Source organism: Mustela nivalis (genome assembly GCF_964662115.1).
Source record: "Mustela nivalis genome assembly, chromosome: 13".
Taxonomy (NCBI): Eukaryota; Metazoa; Chordata; class Mammalia; order Carnivora; family Mustelidae; genus Mustela; species Mustela nivalis.
Window position 1 is genome coordinate 18,645,833 of NC_139032.1, and position 21,031 is coordinate 18,666,863.

The window sequence follows — 21,031 nt, forward strand, 5'->3', positions numbered from 1 at the left end:
GTAGGGGCTTTAAGTAAAACCTGGAAGCATTCCTTTTGTTTAAGACAAAATTCCTTGGTAAAATAGTGTATGGCACAAATACGCCTGCTTTGGGCATGGTAGTTCAAAAGAGGAGTACAGCGTTTTCCCTTGTTCTGTGTAAACCATCCTGCAGCTTTGGTCTAGCTGGGGTCTGAGGCATGGGGCACGGGAAGGAGCCCGAGAGGGAGCTATGCAGACGCAGCGCCACCCAGTGGCTGTCTGGAGAGAATGAACCTGTTTGCAGGCACAGGAGCAAAATCCCCGGAAACTACTAGAAAAGTGAGGGGCGTTTTACATTTTGAGGGGCATTTTTTAAAATAAGGTCTTATTTATTTGACAGAGAGATCACAGTAGGCAGAGAGGCAGGCAGAGAGAGAGGGGGAAGCAGGCTCCCTGCTGAGCAGAGAGCCTGATGTGGGGCTTGATCCCAGGACTCTGGGATCATGACCTGAGCCAAAGGCAGAGGCTTTAACCCACTGAGCCACCCAGGCTTGAGGGGCATTTTAATGGAGGCTGAGGTACTGCATAAGCAGGGATATTGGTGCCATTGACATTGGGGTTGTTGTCAAAGTGACCACATGCAGCCACAGGCTGGTGCCTGGGGATAATTCTGGTTGTTGCTTTTGAGTGAATTTGCATTTTACATCTCCCCTGTATCTACGTTTATTAGAACCAGATAGTGGCAATGTTCCGGGAGCAAGTCATTTTCTAGGCAGTGCTTATTGGACTTCGGGGACTTTTGCCATAACTCTGTGGCGTGTAAGTTGGGAACCACTGAGACGGGATATTGAAAAGCTGAGTGCAAATGAGATCCCCAACTCCGTGTCAAGGGGGCGTGTGTTCTTTAAGGCAATCTTGGGGTGAGTTCTCTCCTTACTGTTGGAACATCCTGTTACTCCTCGAAGATCCTAAAATGATTCCCTAATGTAACAAATCAACTTCTCAGGCAGCCTGTTAACCCTTTCCTCTATTACATTTTCCCCCCCATAAAGAGCCTGTTTCCCTGCAGCTGTGGTCAGGGCAAGGGCTGTCTTAGCTCTCAGCAAAACAGGATGCTTGTTTCTGCTGCTAAAGCTTTGCTTGTGTTCTTCTACCTCCACATCGTTAATAATCTCCGGTTTACTGTCAAGCCATGTCCTGAGTGCACCCTGCTTCTTGTCCTCTCCGTCAACCTGGTCCGGGAGTGCCTTTCTCTTCTGTAAACTCTTGAAGCTTTAAAGCTGGGGTCCTGTATTTGATGTGACCTTCATTTCGGGCATGTCCCTTCCTCTTAGCTAGATCATCAGTTCTGATGTTGAATGTCTTATAGCTTCTTGAAGATGTTAGACACAAAAATAGTGTAATGTTTAAGTAGCCTGTTACATGATAGAAAAAAAAGCCAAGTTTTTTTTCCCCCCAAACTTGTTTTTGTATATTGGATCTGCTTCAGATAGATTTTAAATATCCGTGCATCCATCCGTTCAGTCATGTGCATGAACACATGGAGCTAGATACATGTCTGGCAATCCCTTTTCGGCAGAGAGTGGAGAAAACACTTTGATTTTCTGCAACGGTGATAAATGCGGCTGCCCATGCTCTAGGGACAAGACCCTCGTGACTTACTACCATGACTCTAAAGATGCCTGTTTCCGCAGTTGTGGGGATAAGGTGGTTCTCCGATTCTTACCTGCCCTTGAAATGCCAATTGAGTATTACCCCCACCTTAAAAGACCACCAGAGACGTGAGTCAAAGCCAATCAGCAAGGATCGTTTATTGCAGGTTCGAACCTGGACCTCTGCGCCGCTCGTTGCCGATAACGCGGAGAGCTACACATATGGAGGGGAGCGGGTGAAGGGGGGGTGCAAGGCGCCAGCTTTTGCTTTGTCCTCAGCCAGCCTCCTGCTCCTTCACCCTTTTGTAGACCGACATGAAATGCTTACGAGGCATCGTCTTCCACTAGATTGGACATGTATACCTGTTGAAAGCATGCTTACCAATGTGGGAAATCAAGCCATTTGCTCCTGAAAATGAAGTTAATCTCCTTGGATCAGGGATCGAGACCCCAGACCACCCCCATCCTGTATCCCTGCATTCCTGGGCCTGCTGCGTGCCCAGGAAACACTTCTTGGATGAGCGGTGTTCATACTTGGGTTGGATTCATCTCTGCTTCCTCTTGCTCTGCTCTGTGTTGGCTTTTTCTGCGTGTGCACGGCTTGCTGTCCTCTAGGGTAAGATAGTTCAGTGTCACACAGGCCATTGGGCAACTGCTCACTGGGAGAGGTTCCGGGGTTCTAATATCTTTGGAGGATTTATCCCAATTATGTAACTGCCCCAATCGAGTTCTGTCATAAGAGCTTTATGGAAGGATGAGCCAGGTTTCACATTTATCCCAAGAAAACAGACTTATCCAGATCATCTATATTTTAGCAGGGAGTACCAAACTTCGGGCTCAGAAATGCACTTTAAATAATTCTTGCTGTGCCATATATTTTAAATATCATTAAAAAGCCATCTTCTTTTAAAAATATGTGCGCGATATATTTTATGAAACCTATAACAAGTCTATGAAAAATTGATTATTTTTTTCCACAGGGATATGTTCAAATGATTTTCATTCTGCTCTCCAAATGAGAAATCCAGTGCTCATTATGCCCTTTATCTTATGTAGTCCCTCTTGTGAGTATGATCGCCATGTTCCCAAGCAAAGAGAAATGGGTTACTCTGGATGGGTAACCCAGTAACTTCCCGCGGTGGGCCAGAGAGTTGGTGCAGATCTAAAGGAGGAAGCTTGGATTTCCCGTTCAAGTGCCCTGCTTTCCGGTTCTGTGCCTCCTTCCGGTCAGCTCCGTGTAAACTGGGTCAGAATATAACCCGAGAGCTGAGCTAGGTTTCAGGTACAGGTGCGACGTATGTGTGCTAGAAAGAAGTAGGTCACTTGAGGACCTAAGGAAGATGCAAGGAACATCACAAAGATGATAACTGTTCTTTTAGTTAGGTGTTTTTTGTTTCTGTTTTTGTTTCTTTTCATGAAAAGGATGTGCCAATGCCCTGGCTTACTTTGCTGCTGGAGTTCTTTGGTTTTCTTTGCTCTGAGCTTATGGCCGAGGCTGCCTTGCCCCCGTACGCTCCTTCCCTGATCCTTAGGCTCAGAGCCATGCTGGGCAGGGGTCCGGAGGATCGGGAAGGATGGGGTGTCATTAACACTTCTCTGTGCTGGAGTCTCTTCGGAGCTGGTCCCTCTACTGTTCCCTCTGGGAGTCCTGGGCTCTTGTAACGACCCCAGCACGGGTAGAGGCTGGGGGAAACTGGGCACCCGGAGTGCCTGTGGCCCAGAGGTAGAGCCCCACTTGCCACTAAGGTGGGGGTAGAAGGTGCCTTCCCTGCTGGGTGATGGGTGAGCACATAGCGTTTGTTTTAGCAGCCAAGAGGCTGGCGTTGTAGGCCCTTGCCCTCCTGCGTCAGGCTGCAACCCTTCTGCTTCACGGATGGAGCTTCCGGGTAAGATTTCTTCTTTTATATTGTGGTAAAAACACATAACATTTACCATCTGAATCACTTGAAGGCAGACGGTTCTGTAGCGTAAAGTATGTTGATGTGGTTATGAAGCACATCTCTAGAACTTTCTTCAACTGTAAGACAGTTGAAGACCGTCGTCCCCTCCTCCACACTCCCTCGAGCCCTGAGGAACCAGCCCTCCACTTCCTGTTTCTGTGGATTTGGCTAGCTTGGGGAGGAGTTCTTTTAAGAACACAGTGGGCTACCTGAGGAGGTTGGAAGGCTACTGATTGCTCTTTCCTCACTCTACCCCACCTGAGCCTCCCCCTGTCAGGAAAAGGGGATTCTGGAGGCTCTGGGAGGCTGATATGGCCACAGCGACGAAGCCAGGAGCCAAGATATTTAAGCCAGATTGCCTGGTTCAAATTCTCATTCTGACCCAAACTGGGTATGTGAAATCGGACAGTTCATTGAACTCACTGCCTCAGTTTTCCAGTCTGTTGAAGGGACGTGATAGTAATAGTGTCTGCTTGACAACCTGTTTTGAAGACGAAGTGAGGTGATTTACACAAAGCACTTGAATAAAGCCTGGCGTTTGTGTAAGCGTTTGCTATTATTAATGTTAAGGGACTTCCTAGCACACACAGCTCCTCCTGAAGAGAGCTGTGACTTGGGGCCTCCAACCAGCATCTTCGGTACGCGTCTCTTGAGAGTTTCCACTTAAGACTAAATAGATAGCTTTGGCTCACATGCTTTCCTCCCTTCCACATTCCTATTTCTCATCAGGGCATGCCATTGATTTTGAAGGAAGGAAGCTCCATCAATACCTTAATCGTCCAGGGGAGAAGGATGCAGGACATAGCCTACAGCACAAGGACCGTCATCTTGTGACATCAGTTCAACCCACGCTTCGGATGTGGACACACTGGGTTAGGTGTCCCCCATACTGGGGGCCACCGAATGAGCCAACCAGGCAGAAATCCCTGTTTTTGTGGAGCTTGTGTTCTGGTGGGGCCAGGCCTTTACCACGCAGCCCACGCCATCCGTGTTTTCCTTGGGCTTCTCAAGCCTAGGAAGAGGAAAAATTTGCATAAAAGTGTTCGAGTTGGGAAATGAACGCTCTACACTTCTGGCTAGTGGTGACTTTTGAAAAATGGCGGGTAAAAAGAAGTACTCCCAATGGTGCAGAAAGACTGGCATTCTCAGGTTGAGACGATTTTTCAGAAAGTTTCCAGATCAATTGATCTCAGGCTCTTACTCAAGGGTTGTGCTTACAGTACAGTCTGTCATACTTAGAACATGGTGAGGACAGCATAAGGCTCATTGCCCTTGTGCTTCGATCAGACGTCAGGACCAATGGGGAGTACCCTCTGCCTGCGCCTCTCCGGGGCTTTATCCTTTCCTCCTCGTGTGAGCCCCTGACATTCAGACACCGAGGAAGCGGAAGTAGTGACTGGGGTTGAGCTTATTCTCGTTGGGGAAGAAAATAAGAATTGCCGACAGAGTAGGGCACGTTGAGGCTCACTTGTCATAGGCCAGGGACTGTCTAGTTAGGAAGAAAAGACTTATGATGCGGACACTCGGGTTGCTGGCTACTTGCCCCCAGCCATGGGCCTCACAACTTCTGACAGAAAGTACAGTTGACCCTTGAACTGTTGGGGGCGGGGAGGCTAGGGGTACTAACTCCTGACCCCCTGCACAGTTGGAAATCTGTATATAACTTGTTTTTTTTTAAGGTTATTTGAGAGAGAGAAAGTGTGAGGAGGGGTGGGGGATGGGCAGGGAAAGGGAGAGAAAGTCTTCAGCAGCACCTGTGTGGGGAGAGGGAGAAGAAAGATTCCATAGGCAGACTCTCTGCTGAGTTGGGAGCCCAATGCCCAGCCTGATCCCAGGACCCAGAAATCCTGACCTGAGCAGAAACAGAGGTTCAGATGCTCAGCTGACTGAGTGCCCGCAGGTGCCTCAGCATATAAGTTTTGACTCTCCAAAAACTTAACAACTAATAAATAATCCACTGTTGATCAGGAGTCTTCCCGAGAACCTAAACAGTTAACACATCTAGTATGTTACGTGTATAATACATTGTGTTCTTCAGGTAAGCTAGAGAACAATTGAGAATCCGAAGAGAAAAGACATTTACAGAATGGCACTCTATTTGTCAAAATTCTGCATGGAGTGGACCCTAGCAGTTCAAATTTGTGGTATGCAAGGGTCAACCCGACAGCATTTTTTTTTTTTAATTTTTAAATTATTTTTTTAAATTTTTTATAAACATAATGTATTTTTATCCCCAGGGGTACAGGTCTGTGAATCGCCAGGTTTACAGACTTCACAGCACTCACCATAGCACATACCCTCCCCAAGGTCCATAACCCCACCCCTCTCTCCCACACTCCCTGCCCCCAGCAACCCTCAGTTTGTTTTGTGAGATGAAGAGTCACAGCTCTAGAGTGAAGTGTTAATTTCAGGTGAACAATTTAGTGATTCATCACTTAGGTGCCATGCCCCATGCTCAATACAACAAGTCCCTCCCTAATCCCATCATCTGTTCCCCCTCCCTCCCCACCCCACTATAAACCATCAGTCTGTGCTCTATAAGTAAGACTCTATTTCTTGGTTTCTTTTTTTTTTTTTCTCCTATGATCATTTGTTTCTCAATTCCACATATGAGTAAAATCATATGGTATTTGTGTTTCTCTGACTTATTTCACTTAGCATAATGATTTCTAGCTACATTGACGTTGTTGCAAATGGCAAGATTTCATTCTTCATAGCATTTCTTTTTCTTTAAGATTTTATTCAAGAGAGCATGGGGAGGGAGTGGGGAAGGACAGAGGGAGAAGCAGAAGCACACTCCCTGTTGAGCAGGGAGCCCAACCCAGGCTGATCCCAGGACCCGGAGATTGCCCGACTAAGGAGATAGATGGGTGATCCCAGGACCCTGAGATCCCAACTCCAGCTGAAGGCAGACACTCAAGTGCCCCCTTCCCAGTACTTCTTTCGTGGGATCCTAAGTGCTCTGTTTGTAGGCGCTTACCAACAACACAGCACTGGTGGGCTGCCCTTGGCAGGCAGTCAGGTTTGGTGGGTCATAGCCATTTTATGTACCAGGGACTTCTGGGACTAGTATAGTGGCCTTAAAGCCATAACCACTGGCAGCCATGGCTAACTGTGTGTTGCCTAAGCAACTGCTATTATCCTCCCTCCCTTCTGGTAGGCTGGAGATCCCGGGATGTTAGGGAACCAGAGATCTATTCTCCCATCCTGAGAGAAGGGACCTGGAGGTCTAAGCCAGTTGTAATCCATTCTTTTTTTTTTTTTTTAAGATTTTATTTATTTATTTGACAGACAGAGATCACAAGTAGGCAGAGAGGCAGGCAGAGAGAGAGAGGAGGAAGCAGGCTCCCCGCTGAGCAGAGAGCCCGATGCGGGACTCTATCCCAGGACCCCGAGATCATGACCTGAGCGGAAGGCAGCGGCTTAACCCACTGAGCCACCCAGGTGCCCCTTTAATCCATTCTTTTTGCCAACTTCCCTTGTAACTCTAACTGGTCACACATGGCCCTGACCCATGGTGGTGGTTTCTAGGAGAATTTTTTTTTTTTTTTAAGTTCCCAAATAAAAAGTCTTATGGGGAGAAAACTTCTCTTCCTACCTCTTCTTTCCAGTATGGAACACCGCTGTGATGACACAATGGAACAGTAGGAGCCGATTGACAACTCTGAGTTAAACATTTAAGAAAGAGGAACAAAGAAAATCAGAAATTAGCTGAAGCCCAGCTATTGGAAAGCTGTCCCCAAAACTGGGCTGCCTGTTCCTAGATCCCCTGTTGGGAGAAGATGAAGTGTCTGTCACATCGGCCTATGTCAGTCTGGTGGGCTGTTGCTGGGGACTGGAAGGATTTCAGCTGATAGAGCAGTTTTAGTTCTCGTCTTTGAGACCAGATGTCCACATTGCATATGGGTTTGTGTGATTGTGACTGTTAGGTAGCAAGAGGTCACATGGCCTAAGTGCACTGAATCCTCTATGCTTTTATTTTTTTTTTTTTAATTTTATTTATTTGTCAGAGAGAGAGCACAAGCAGGCAGAGTGGCAGGCAGAGGCAGAGAGAAGCAGGCTTCCCACTGAGCAAGGTTCCTGATGCGGGACTCAATCCCAGGACCCTGGGATCATGACCTGAGCTGAAAGCAGAGGCTTAACTGACTGAGCCACCCAAGCACCCCCCCCCCAACTTTTTGAAGACTTATTTGAGAGAGCACAGGAGAGAGCACGAGAAGGAGAGAGAAACTCAAGCAGATTCCATGCTGAGTGTACAGCCCAATGTGGGCTTGATCTCACAACACTGAGATCAGGGCCTGAGCTGTTTCTTCAAGCAAGATGAAGACTAAGAAGTGATCCTTGGATTTAGCAATGGAGGTGCTCAGAATTTAGCTACTCCATAGCAGCCTTACCTGTGTGTCCATTTCGTTTAGCTGAATGGCTTACAGGACCTGAAATGGACACCAGCCCCTCAAGCAAACATAGGGCCTGGATAACAGCCTGTGGAATTACGAGAACCTAGAAGTTCCTGATAGGAACCCCCCAATCCTTTTGTGATCAGTAGCCTTCCTTGCCTCCCAGGGCCTTTGCCTCGTGTTCCCCTTAGATAAGACCCCTTCCTGGGGAGCTTACCTGAACTCAACTCTTTTGGTTTGAATTGAGCAATCCAGTCATATCCCAGGAACCCCAAAGCATTCCACCCAGAGACCCTAATAAAGGCACATGCCCTAAGTCCTGTCTCTCGGTTTACACTCTGCCTTGACTTCCAGTGTGGCCCCACACAGTGTACCATACACCCCCTCCAGGATCTGTGAGTAATAAACCTGATCTAAATTTCTCTTCTGGTCTGTTAAACCACCCTTCACCAAGGGGCACCCTTGGGTTCCACCTAACAAATGGTAATTTAATGAAGTCCTAATAGGAGGTCCTCAGCAAGGGTGACAAGGTAGTTTTGGTGGAGCGGTGGGTATGAAAGTCAGAGTGGGACCAGGAGGAAGAGAGACAGAATATACTTCAAGTCTAAGAAGGAGTTTTGCTGTAAGAGGGGAAGAGAAATGGGGGGAGGGGTCGCTGAAGGGGGATGCAGAGTCCAAGGAAGAAAGAATACTTTGTCAAGCTAAAACTATCCTCGACAAAGCTAAATAGACAAGGACGATTTTATTCAAGATGATTGCACTAGAGGAGAGATGCGTGATTTGTGGTCCATGCTGATGGCCTGAAGCAGGGGGTGGTAGGGATTTTGAGGGCTGTGCTGAAAAAAATAAAGACCAACCATTTGCTAATTGACTTTACTCAAAGGAATGTTTAACTTCGCATATTTTATGAGAGGAAGTAGTTTTAGGACTTGCAGCAAGGAGCCCACAGAGGTTAGGCTCCTACATTCCTCCTGAAACCGGGTGGTTCAGGTAGTATCAACTTTGATTGCATTTTTAAAAAGATTTTATTCATTTATTTATTTATTTATTTATTTGGCAGAGATCACAAGTAGGCAGAGAGAGAGGGAGAAGCAGGCTCCCTGCTGAGCAGAGAGCCTGATACGGAGCTCGATCCCAGGTCCCTGAGATCATGACCAGTGCTGAAGGCAGAGTCTTAACCCACTGAGCCACCCAGGCACCCTTTGATTGCATTTCAAGAGCTGGTACCCAGGCCCTTGAGAAAGACCGACCTGGGCCTGTCAACTCCCAAGAGGCTTTTAACAAGATTTATGTACACTTCAAAGGGGGCAGAGGAAGAATTTACCAGTTTCAAGAAAGTGCTCTAAGAAAAGCGAGGTTCAGTGCTAAGGAAGGAGTTTAGTTAAGCTGAGGGAAGTTTTGAGGCCATCTTGTTTGAGTTCTAAAACGAGTACATCTGATGTTTAAAACTTCTGAGGTGTATGGGATAACCCAGACTTTTCCCAAAGTCTGTCTCTAGAGCCTCATTTGTAGCAGTCTTGACTTTTTCTGAAGCCTACTGATGCCCGCCCCACGCTGCCCGGCTTTTTTGGCTGTGCTTAGACCATTCTACAAAGAGCTCTGCAGCCTTCCCTGGTGCTTGCTGACCTCTCCTCCTTCTTTCCCGGCCCAGCTCTCTCCTCTTCTCTGTGGAATTCACCCCAAGGCTCAGTTTCAGGTTAAGGCGAGAGGTGGTGGTGGTGGTGGTGGTGGTGACCGAGGCATTGGTTTCAGTGCTTCTCTCCTCTGTGGACCTCTATAGTCTCTACTACTTTTATGACAGTGTCTGTTTTAAGGACCTCAGTTGATTTTTGAGTTTCTCAAGGGCATATTTTATTCACCTCATGGTTGTACCTGAAGAACGCTTGCTTCTCCATCATCACGTGGAAGTCAGATACCATGTATGTATCATTGTTGGAGGAGCTGACATTGTTTTCCTAGACCTCATCAACTAGGGAGAAGGCATAGAGCATTTTATTTATATTATTGGGTGTGCTGTGCCCCTCGTGTGTTTTGGAGTCTGGGTCTTACGGTGCCTTCCACTGCCTAAGAAGTATGTATGATATAAAGGGAATAAATGCCTATGTTTCTGCCTAATGATGAGAATTTCATTCTGAATATGCGAGGCCTATTAGGAATCTTTTTATCAGTCCCACTTCTGTAAAATGCTCTTGTTGAGATCTCATGACAATGAGGCCTTACCCGCCATATGGACTCGGAATAAAGTGGTCTGTAAATTATTTCTATTTTAGACTGTATGGAAATACATGTAGAAAGGTCAGGTATGTGCCAGTCCAATTCTATTCCCAAGCTGCCTGAGAAAAGAGTGTGGAGTTCCACAATTATGGATTGACAAGTTGGTTTAATATCAGCTTGAAAGAGGGCATCAGCAACAGAGTCACCAGATTAATGAAGTAATACAGCATCCCAGGATCTAATGGGTTTGGGTTTGGCAGAAGGTTTCATGGGATGTCGGGCTTCGGGGTTCAGCTTGGGAGCCCATGAGAAGAGCAGAGGTGTTCACCTATAATTGTGCTGGGGGCTTCCTACGGTTATAGCTTCAGACCTTTGAATGGGGCTAGAGAGGGGAAAAAAGACTTTAGGATTAGCAGAAGAAAATGAACATGAAGACAAAAAACCAATAAGTGGTCACAGAGCTGCCAAGAGTGAAGGCGGTAACGAGACAGAATTAGTTCTTACTGACAACTTGAAATTGCCTGGAACATTATAAAAATCAATCAGCCTGTTAAGAGCAGACTCAGTGACCACTGGTTGGTGTGATGTTTGCAATTTGTCTGGACACAAATTTAGAGAAGCCAGCAGAGATTTAACCCAATACATAGCTTTTGGTTGGTACAAAGCTTTTGGAGAGAAGGCTCAAAATTACATTCAACCAGGCTTATTTTTCTCCAGCAATCTTAGGATCCATAGAACTGAAATTAGTGGATTACTTATCAACTAATTATCAAGTAGCACTTTCTCCTAGGTATAGTCGTTACTCTTTTTTTAAAAAAATTTATTTGACAGACAGAGATCACAAGTAGGCAGAGAGGCAGGCAGAAATTGGTGGGGAGGAGGAAGCAGGCTCCCTGCTGAGCAGAGAGCCGGATGTGGGTCTCGATCCCAGGATCCTGAGATCGTGACCTGAGCTGAAGGCAGAGCTTTTAACCCACTGAACCACCCAGGCACCCTAGTCGTTACTCTCTTGATGTCCTTCAAGATAAGAGAAGTTCTAGTATCTTTTTTTCCTATGGAATATTCCTTTGTGGATTATGTGTCCCTGCTCCACCCCCCACCTCCACCCCCCCAATGCTAGTGGCATTTAACCCTAGTACTGTAGGCCTCAAAATTTTGAATTTGAGTAAGTGTGGCAAAATGCTGGTCTACCAACTTCTAACAGATGTGGTGGTTGCTGAATTTGTATGAAGTCCTTGAGGAGTTTCAATCTCCAGGGACAGGCAGATGAGTAAACCAGTAATTGCAATATGCACAAAGTCTCAGCAGGAACCGTGTTCTGTCCTCTAACGGTGCTCCTAAGGGAGTTTTGTCCAGGGGTTTAAAAGAGGGCAAAGCTCTCAGGGAGATGGGTGTGTTGAGAGAGAGGGGGTTTTAGACACAGGAGAACGCAAGCACCAAATGCCAAGTGTGGGCACATGTCTTTAGGTCTTGCATGATGGTTGGGGGGTGGATAGAGGCTATAGGAGGTCAAAATGCAAGTGGGGAGGCAGACTTAGGTCCCAGAGTCCTGTGGTCAGCGGGTGCCCTCTGAAGGCTGTGGGAGCTCTGGAAGTTCCTGCATGCAGCAGGGGCTCATCAGACTTATCACATGGCCAGGCAGGCCCTTGGTTAGACGGGGTCTTAGATTTCTCCTGCAGCTATGGGAAGTGGTCTGGAAGGGGTTTGGCTAGAACAGGGCACTCAACTGAGTGTTGAGCAGTTTTTCTCCCAAAGGACATCGAGAATATCTGGAGACACCGTAGGTTGTTATGTGGGGCTTGCTGCCAGCACCTTGAGTACACAGACCAGGGATGCTGCTGCCTGTCTCAGGACATTCAAGATGTTGTCTTCCCTGCCCACCCCCCAACTCCACCCCTGCCCATTGCAAAAGTAACCTAGGCCTACCTGCTGACCATGCAGAACTTGAGGAAAGCCCCAGTTAGAATGAGAAGGTCATTAGAGAACACACAGGGTTGCAAATTTCAACTGCAACTGACATGCTTAGAGAAAGCCTAGTTTCTTAAGCTTTCCTCCAGTGGATCTGCTATTCCTTAAGGGCCCCACGTGGAGTTAGAATGAACGAATGAATGTTACTTACTCTGACGCACTTTAGAACTTGGCATGATCCGAGAATTTTAGCAAGTCCCTTTAGAGAGTGATCAGTCTTCCGGGGGTAATTCCAGTTTCTTACACTGCAAAACACTCTCCTCCCCTACTTGTCCTGATCTTCAAGTACGTGTCTGAGTTTATTGGAGGAGGGGGCTCCTGAGACCTCACCGGGACTCCTGGAATCTGGAAAATTCTTTGCAGAGCTCAGGGGTTACTGCTGGGCGGCGGAAGAAACTCCCATCCTATGGGTTTTCGACCCAGAGTTCCTCAGCCCTATTTTGTTCTCATTTACATATTTGAGTTCCGTCAAAGATTTTGTTTGAGAAGGGGTTCAAACACTTTTGAAAACTGCTCATCTGAAACACCCTGGAGGCCGTCTATTTCAGAATGTGAATAAAGGCTTCGCTTGGTGTCCTGTGACACATCGAGGCATTTTCTTGGGTATCATGACATTTGTTTCTAAGTTTTGTCCCTGAGAACTGGGCTGCTCCAAACCTTTTAGTCACATCCAATTTTGTCATCACTGTGTAGATCTGGATAAAATCTTTCCATCATGGTCAATATGTTCTTTACAAATGTAGCAATTTCTCACTGAATACTGGCCTCCTCAGGGAACATAATAGATTTCATGGTTCTCCAATGAAGAGAGAAGGTGCTAACTAGCCGTGGGCTCAAAGTACATCATTACAATAACTACTTCCCTTTGAGGAATAAAGAGGCAGTATTACAGCCTGAAAATTCCCTCTTAATACTAATAAAAAGAAATTTCCACACTTGTTCAATGAATCCAGTTTCTTCAGTAATTCCTTCTATATTGTGGAGTCTCTTAGGTTTCAGCCGTGATGTCGGAGGATGGTTAGATGAGACAAGGGCTGAACAGGACTGGAAAGGGTTTATGAGGAAGAATTCATAATAGGTCAATTGCTAATAAAGAGCCGTCAGGATTTATGGAGTACTCACTAGGATCCAAGCCCTGCTCTTGAGTATTTCTCATTTACCAATTTTAATCCTCTCCGCTGCTCTCCAGGTAAGGGCTCAGACAAGACACTGAGGCCTGAGGTGGTTAAGTACCTGTTTATGGTCATGTGCGACTGAGTTGGATTCAAACCCAGGTAGTTTGGTTCCAAAGTCCAAGTGCTGGGGGTTTTTCTTTTTGTGTGTGTATGTTTTTGTTTTGTTGTTGTTGTTGTTTTGGCCTTCTGGACTGATGGTCCTCTGCTTTAAGGCTGTCTGCAGTAGGAACGTCCATCTGTCCACAGTAGAGAAACAATATTGTGTCCTCCATCAGTGTCCTTAAGCAAAGACTTGAGACACATAGATCTGTCAAGAGCGAGGCGGAGAGAGAGATTTTGGGGAGGGGGTGGTTTGGTGAAAATCTCCGTGGGAGTTGTGAGCTCCGGAATTCTACCCTCCTGTGATCATCACACTGTCATGGACTGTCTAGCCTGGATTTGTGTGGTTCTGGCATGTAGAGCCAACAGGGCATCGAACATGCCTTCACGCACTTAGCAAATACTGAAAGTCAGTGGTGAACACAGCCCCTTGCCAGTGTTGTGGGGGCTTGCAGAGATCTATGCCTACCTCTTCACCAAGGGTTTCTGATCTACTTCGAAAAGATAGAGGATGCACATTTTTAAAGTACCAGCTATGTACCAAGGAGAGTGCTCGGCATTTTACATCCATTCTCACTGGGTTCTTCTAACATCCTTGGGAAGTTGGTACTGTTCGCATTCGGGTAGATGGAAAACTCCTCTCAGCAAAGGAACCTGTTTAAGGTCACATAGCCAAAAAAAATGAGGCTGGGAGTCCAACCCTGACATCAACGAAACGTCCTTTATAATGAGACCTGCTTATGTAAGGAACACACAGAATCCAAAGAAATGAAGAGTTTGATAGCTCTGGAGATGGTTTTTCAAGGTACTTTCCATAGAATTAAATTCCAGAAGATGTTTCCTTGGGGTGGGGGGAACCCAAGTCGTTCTGTAGTCAAATAAATGTGAGAAGAACCATACCGATTTTCCTTAGTGGTTCACAATGCTCATTAGCATGACGAGACCCTCAAAAATCCTGCAGAAGGAAGGTGTGTGTGTGTGTGTGTGTGTGTGTGTGTGTGTGTTTCATTTATTTGAGAGAGCGAGAAAGAGTGCATGGAGGCGGTTGCAGAGGGAGAGTGTCAAGCTGATGCTGTGTTGAGCAGTGAGCCTGGCACAGGGCTGGATCTCATGACCCTGAGATCACAACCAGAGCTGAAACAGAGTCGAATGCTTAAGCAATTATACCATCTAGGCACTCTAGAAAGAACGCTTGTTTGTTTGTTTGTTTGTTTGTTTGAAGATTTATTTATTTGAGAGACAGACAAAGTGCCATAGTCAGTGGCGGAGGGACAGAGGGAGAGGGAGAGAAGCCAACTCCACTCCTGACGCAGGGCTCGATCTCACAACCCTGAGATCATGACCTGAGCCTAAATCAAGAGTGGATGCGCAACTCACCCAGCCCCCCAGGTGCCCCAGAAGGAAGGTTTTTAACTTGTTAAATACATCCAGTATTTCCAGACTTCCTGAGGAATGGTCATCAGCCAAGGACCAGTGCGGGAAATTGTGATTTGAAGGAAGAGAGCCTCAGGTGCAGCCAGCACATGGGTGACTTGCCATTGCATAATTAAAGTATCAATTCATTTGTGGCCTCCATAGTTTCTTCCCGGATGTCAAAGGAGAAGGGACCAGCGCCATGTGGCCCAAAGTCCTCTCTACTAGAATTTTTAAAAAGATTTTATTTGACAGAGAGCAAGAGGGACAGAGAGAAAGAGGGATAGAGAGCACAAGCGGGGGGAGCTGGAGGCAGAGGGAGAAGCAGGCTCCCCGCTGAGCAGGGAGCCCAATGCAGGGCTTGATCCCAAGACGCCGGGATCATAACCCGAGCTGAAGGCAGACAGACGCTTAACCATCTGAGCCACCCAGGCGCCCCCTCTACTAGAATTGATTCTACCTATAAGGTTACTTTCTTTCTTTTAAACATGCAGACTATTTTCATTTTAGGTTGAGATAGAGTTCACATACCGTAAAATTCACCTTCTATACAATTCAGTGATTTTAGGCTATTCATAGGTTAGTGTAAGGCTAATTGGAAGTATAACCATCACACTAATTCCAGAACATTTCATCACCCCCAAAAGTAACACAAGGCCCATCAGTGGCCACTTCCCCATCCCCCACTGCCAGGCAACCACCAATCTGCTTCCTGTCTCTGCATGTGCAGATTCTAAGATATCGCCTATAAAAGGAATCACAAAGTATGTGAGTTTTAAATGCTTGGCTTCTTTCAACCAGTGACATGTTGGCAAGGTTTATGCCTGTTACAGCGTGTGCCAGGACTGCCTTCGTTTTTACGGCTGGACAGTATTACACTGTTGGCTGCACCTTGCACTGGTAGTTTGGGAAAGGGTGGTGAAAGGTGGTCTTACCTGTGACCCGGGGAAGGGCCCAGATGGTTGGGTGTCTTCTCCTCCCTCGGGGGCCATGAGGTTTTGGTGGAGGAACTTGGTCCTCAGGCCTAGTGGAGGGGCACCAGGCTTGGTCCATCAGAGGTGTGGGTCTACTGGAGACCTGTGACCCACTCATTCCTGAATTCACAGAACAGAGGCCTGTCCCCTGGTTAGGGTCGCTGGGGACAAGTGTGCTGACCTCTTTGTCACAACTCGGAGAGGATCTGTTTGAGTGGCTAGAAAACAGAGGTCTCGTAAACCTACCTATCATGTAAAACCCTGAGATAGGTTTTCATTTTTAAAACTGAAGGGTAGTGGACACACAAGGTGACATTAGCTTCAGGTGTGCAACATAGTGATTTCACAACCTATACAAGGTACGGCTCACCCCACAAGTGCGGTCACCATATGATGCTATCACAGTATCTTGGACAATATTCTCCATACTGTATCTGTCACCCCCAGGATTTACTCATTCCATAACTCGGAGCCTGCATCTTCCACGCCCCTTCACCCATTTTGCCCATCTGCCTGCCCCTCAGGCAACCATCACTTTGTTCTCTGTGTTTATGAGTTTGTTTCTGCTTTTGTTCATTCGTTTGTTGTTTAGTTTTTTAGATTCCACATAGAAATGAAATCCTATGGCCTTTTTCTCTGATTTATTTCCCTTACTGTAGTACCCTCTAGATTCACCCACATTGTTGCCAATGACAAGATTTCCTTCTTTATTTTTTTTAAGATTATTTATGTATTTGATAGAGATTGTCACAGTGGGCAAGAGAACACAAGCAGGGGGAGTGGGAGAGGGAGAAGCAGGCTTCCCATTGAGTAGGGAGCCCGATGTGGGGCTCGATCCCAGGACCTTGGGATCATGACCTGAGCCAAAGGCAGATGCTTAACGACGGAGCCACCCAGGCGCCCCATGATTTCATTCTCTGTTATGGCTGATATTCCGGCGTGTGTGCATGCATACATCTTTATCCATTCATCTATTGATGGACACGCCCTTACATGGTTTTGTCTAGTTATTGTAACCACCAAGAGGTTTAAGGTTGGTAGGCTTGACTACTCAAGAACCTTGCTACTTGGTTATAAGGAAAGAAGATCTGACACAAACTCTATCACATACACAGGTAAGCGCTAAGTAATTCAAGTGGAAACAGGAGCTAAATAGATCAATTTGCTTTATTAGATTGATGAATTTCAAAATTCTTATTCTTCTAGACCTGCAGCAAAAAATCTGACTTCATATTTTTGATGTTTGCTGGCAGCTTCTAAGCCTTTGTCTTCCCCTTCTGCCCCATAGGTGGGCAAGTTGACTTGCTTTCTAGCCTCTGTGTTCCTTCCTTTGGTGCAAGAAAAAGTCAAACCACGTTTGACTCCCCGGCCCCTCTCTCTAACCAGGGTAAAAACCCAGGCCAGTGTCTTTTCCTTTAGTCTTGACAAGCAGAACCAGATTTTGCGTGGGGTCCTCTGCAGAGCGGCCCCATCAGAGTTTTCACACAGAATGTTCGCTGGTGGCAGAGACAGAGGGATTTCAGAGGTGACCTTCTTTTACTTTAAGGTCAACATCCAATAACCGGAAGCCTTCCAAACCCATGGCTTGACACAAGATTGGTCAGGGAAGTTCTCTGCACGGGTACGAGCACTCCTGCCCCAGCCCCTCAACCCCTGAAAATGGACCCCTGTGCGAAGTTCGTCTCGACCCCCTTCTTGGTCAGGCTGTTGAGCCGATCACTGTCTGCAGGGGTGCTAGAACCCTCGGACACCCTGATGGGTGAGGTACCTTACAAGAGCCTCAGCACTCTGGCAGCCTCATGTCCCCTGATCTCACTCATTCCCAGCCACAGATTCTGAACCGGTGCTGTCGCAAGGACATCAACACAGCAGCCAAGTTCATTGAGGCTGGGGCTGCCGTGGTAGGGGTGGCTGGCTCTGGGGCTGGGATTGGGACTGTGTCTGGGAGCCTCGTCATGGGTTATGCCAGGACCCCCCCTCTGAAGCAGCACCTCTTCCCCTACGTTATTCTGGGCTTTCCCCTCTTGGACGCCGTGGGGCTCTTTTGCCTGATGGTGACCCTTCTTAGCCTCTTTGCCACATGAAGGGGCCGTGTCCAGCTCCCATAGGTCTTCCTCCTGTGTCTCATCTGCCCTGTATGTTCCTTTTCCTATACCTCCACAGGCAGCTCAGGGAAAGTGGTTTGCTCAGGGTTTGAGAGAGGGAAGACAAATAATTACTGTAATAATAATAATAATAATAATAAAATTTTGGTTAGGGAAGCACTGAGATCTTTCTCTAGGGGTGAAAGCTATAGGTCTAGCAGAAATGATACATATTATTCTCATAAGGGATAGGAACATCTCAAAAAAATACTTGGCCTGCCCACATAACTTAAAATTTCACCATTAAAAACATCTTTCTGGAATGCCTGGGTGGCTCAGTCAGTTGGGCATCTGCCTTTGGCTCAGGTCATAATTCTGCAGTCCTGGGATGGAGCCTTGCCTTGGGCTCCCTGCTCTGTTGGGGGCCTGCTTCTCCCTCTCCCTCTGCTGTTACCCCTGCTGGTGCTCTGTCCATCTCTCTCCCTCTCTGTCAAATAAAAATCTTTAAAAAAAAATAGATTTCTAACATTCATTATGCTAATTAACTAGCCCTTCTTTTCTTTTCTTTCTTTCTTTCTTTCTTTCTTTTTTTTTTTTTCTTTTTTTTTTTTTTAGATTGTTAGTTGGCAGAGTATGCAAGCAACTACAAGCAGGGGGGGCTGCAGAGGGAGAGGGAGAAGCAGACTCCCCACTGAGCAGGGAGCCCAATATGGGCAATCCCCGTGACCTGAACTGAAGGCAGATACTTAACTGGCTGAACCACCCAGGTTTTCTTACACTTCCCCTGTTTTTCTTACACTAACCCCTGTTTTCTTACACTTACTATGTTAATTGCCAAAGCCTTGGTGTTGGCTTTGATACAGATAATAGAACTATATGCAGTTGTTGCCGCTTGTGGGTTTCCCATTTTATGTAATGGTTCTACTAGGGCTGCACATTATCTTTAAAATTAAAGCTGAACTAACATATACGTGATTTCATACTGTTTGTGCTGAAGAATTTGTGAGTTACAGATCTAACATCTGACCTTGGTAGAAACCCTGGATCCAGCTATTCCTGATGCTGTTGCTGTGAATTTGACCATTATATGAGCCAACTCATTTTACGTCTTAGCTTAACTGGTATGAATTGGGTTACCTACTGTTACTCTGAAAATATACCTGAGCAAAATAGAGTACTAGAAATACAGAAGGGAGGGTAGATGAGTCTATATTTGTTCTTCCTGCCTTGTTTCTTAATTTTCAACTAAACAATTTCTGATATTTGTGGAAGTAAATGCTCATGGAAAAATAGTTAAATCTTTAATATTTCAATCCAGGCCCAGTTCTTACTGTTGGAAAAGGCAAATTTCCTCTACTGCCATTTTTAAAGTGTTGTTCTAAAGTTTAGAGCTGCCTTAGTGAAGCCATCTTCCAAATTTATGCACCTCCCCCGAGCCAGGCTTCATGGGTGGGGGCTTTGTTAAACAACTTTCCTAGAAGATCAAACCCCTGGGACAAAAATGGAAAGCTTTCTGTCTTAGAACACATGTTAACAGCGCAGGAGGTACTAGGATCTTCAAAAATAAAGATCATCAGGGAAGAATGATGGCTTTTTTTCCTCCCCATGCAAATCAGCATTTCCAAAACTGGCTGACGTTTAAAGCTACTGAATGATGTTCCGTACCTCTGCTCCAAGGTGAATACACGTTTTCAATCACATCTCTGCCTTTTTGGCTCTGGGTCTATCCATTTTTATAACAGGAAGAACAAGGGTGGTTAAAAGCCTCTGTGGAAAGTAGGCATGGGCACATTGAACTTGAAGAAGCCTATGGTTCAAGTGCCCTGGTGGTCTGTGCACTCCGGTTGCTTTCTGATGATTCAGTGCAAGGCACTGTGTTCTGTACTGATGAGGCGATGAGACCTGGAGACGGACATGCATTCATGGACCTTCCCCTCCAGTGGGAAGACGGACAAAAAAGCCAGGAACGAGATCGGTGAATAGATTTTGTTGCTTTGTTTGAGCACCATCACTCAATTTAAAAAATCATTCTAACAGTGCTTGGAGAGAGAAGACTGCTCGCTGACGGTCGTGCAGGGAGGGGCAGGGTTGCGGGGCTGGGGTGGGGGAGGAGTCAGCTTCCCATTGAGGTTACTCTGAGATGCCTTGAGATGAATAGGGGGCTAATTAGCCATTTGTCCGAGTACCTGAATTGTTTCTAGTAACAAGTAGCCTAATTATATGAGGGCCTATTGTGGGTTCATTGGACACAAGCCTCGTTAGGTAGACTTGGCTGTCAGTCATTTAACAACCAGTGGTGGGAGGTGGCTAATCATTCCAGCCTTGCACTCTCAGCACAGAGGCCCTGTTAGAAAATTTTCCAGGGCCTGGATACTTGGGATGTGGTTCACGAATGGGAACAGTGACATTCCCCAGGAACCCATTAGAAATGCAGAATCTCAGGCCCACCCACGCTCGGTATCACTTTTTTTTAGAGAGGGAGAGACAGAGGAAGAGGGAGAATCCCAAGTAGGTTCCAGGCCCAGTGTGTGAGCCCGACATGGGGTAGGATCCCGCAACCCCGAGATAATGGAATTAGTCCTTTTATTTTATTTTGTAAGATTTATTTGAAAGAGCATGAAAAAGCAGAGTCCCTGCTGAGCAGGAAGCCAGACATGGGGCTTGATCCCAGGACCATGGACCCAGGACCCAGGACCATCCCAGGACCTGAACCAAAGGCAGATACTTAACCTACTGAGCCACCCAGGCGCCTCTCGTTTGATTTTTAAATAAGATCTGTGAATCATGCATGCACCTGGAAAAGCACTGGCGGATAGGCCTAGACACTCAGCTGGGTCAGGTCACAAGTTTGACGACGGACCCCCCTGCGAATGCAGGGTTACTCCCTGTGAAAGCTGCAAGCAGGAGCACAGCAGGGGGTATGAGCGATGCCCAGCTAGCATAGGAGTGATGGGCCTGGAAGGGGCTTTAGGAGGGCTTTCCAGGGCAATGATCACCCCTAAGATAAAGAACTGGTGAAACGCATACAGGGTTAAGTGGAGCAAGGTCACTGAGATTTGTGGTGGAGGTACTACTACTCTTGCAGGAATTCTCTGACTTCAGTGCCCACGGTTCTTGGTCATCCTGCTTTGAAGAAGGAAGAGGTAAGCCAGAT

General features: G+C 46.6%; 1 pseudogene across 1 annotated transcript; it reads left to right on the forward strand.

The window, feature by feature from the left end:
- Positions 1 to 17,431: 17,431 nt before the first annotated feature.
- LOC309847258 (ATP synthase F(0) complex subunit C2, mitochondrial pseudogene) lies at positions 17,432 to 17,877 on the forward strand (annotated as a pseudogene). Its single transcript has one exon. The product of its transcript is annotated as an ATP synthase F(0) complex subunit C2, mitochondrial pseudogene (transcript).
- The last annotated feature ends 3,154 nt before the right edge of the window (positions 17,878 to 21,031 follow it).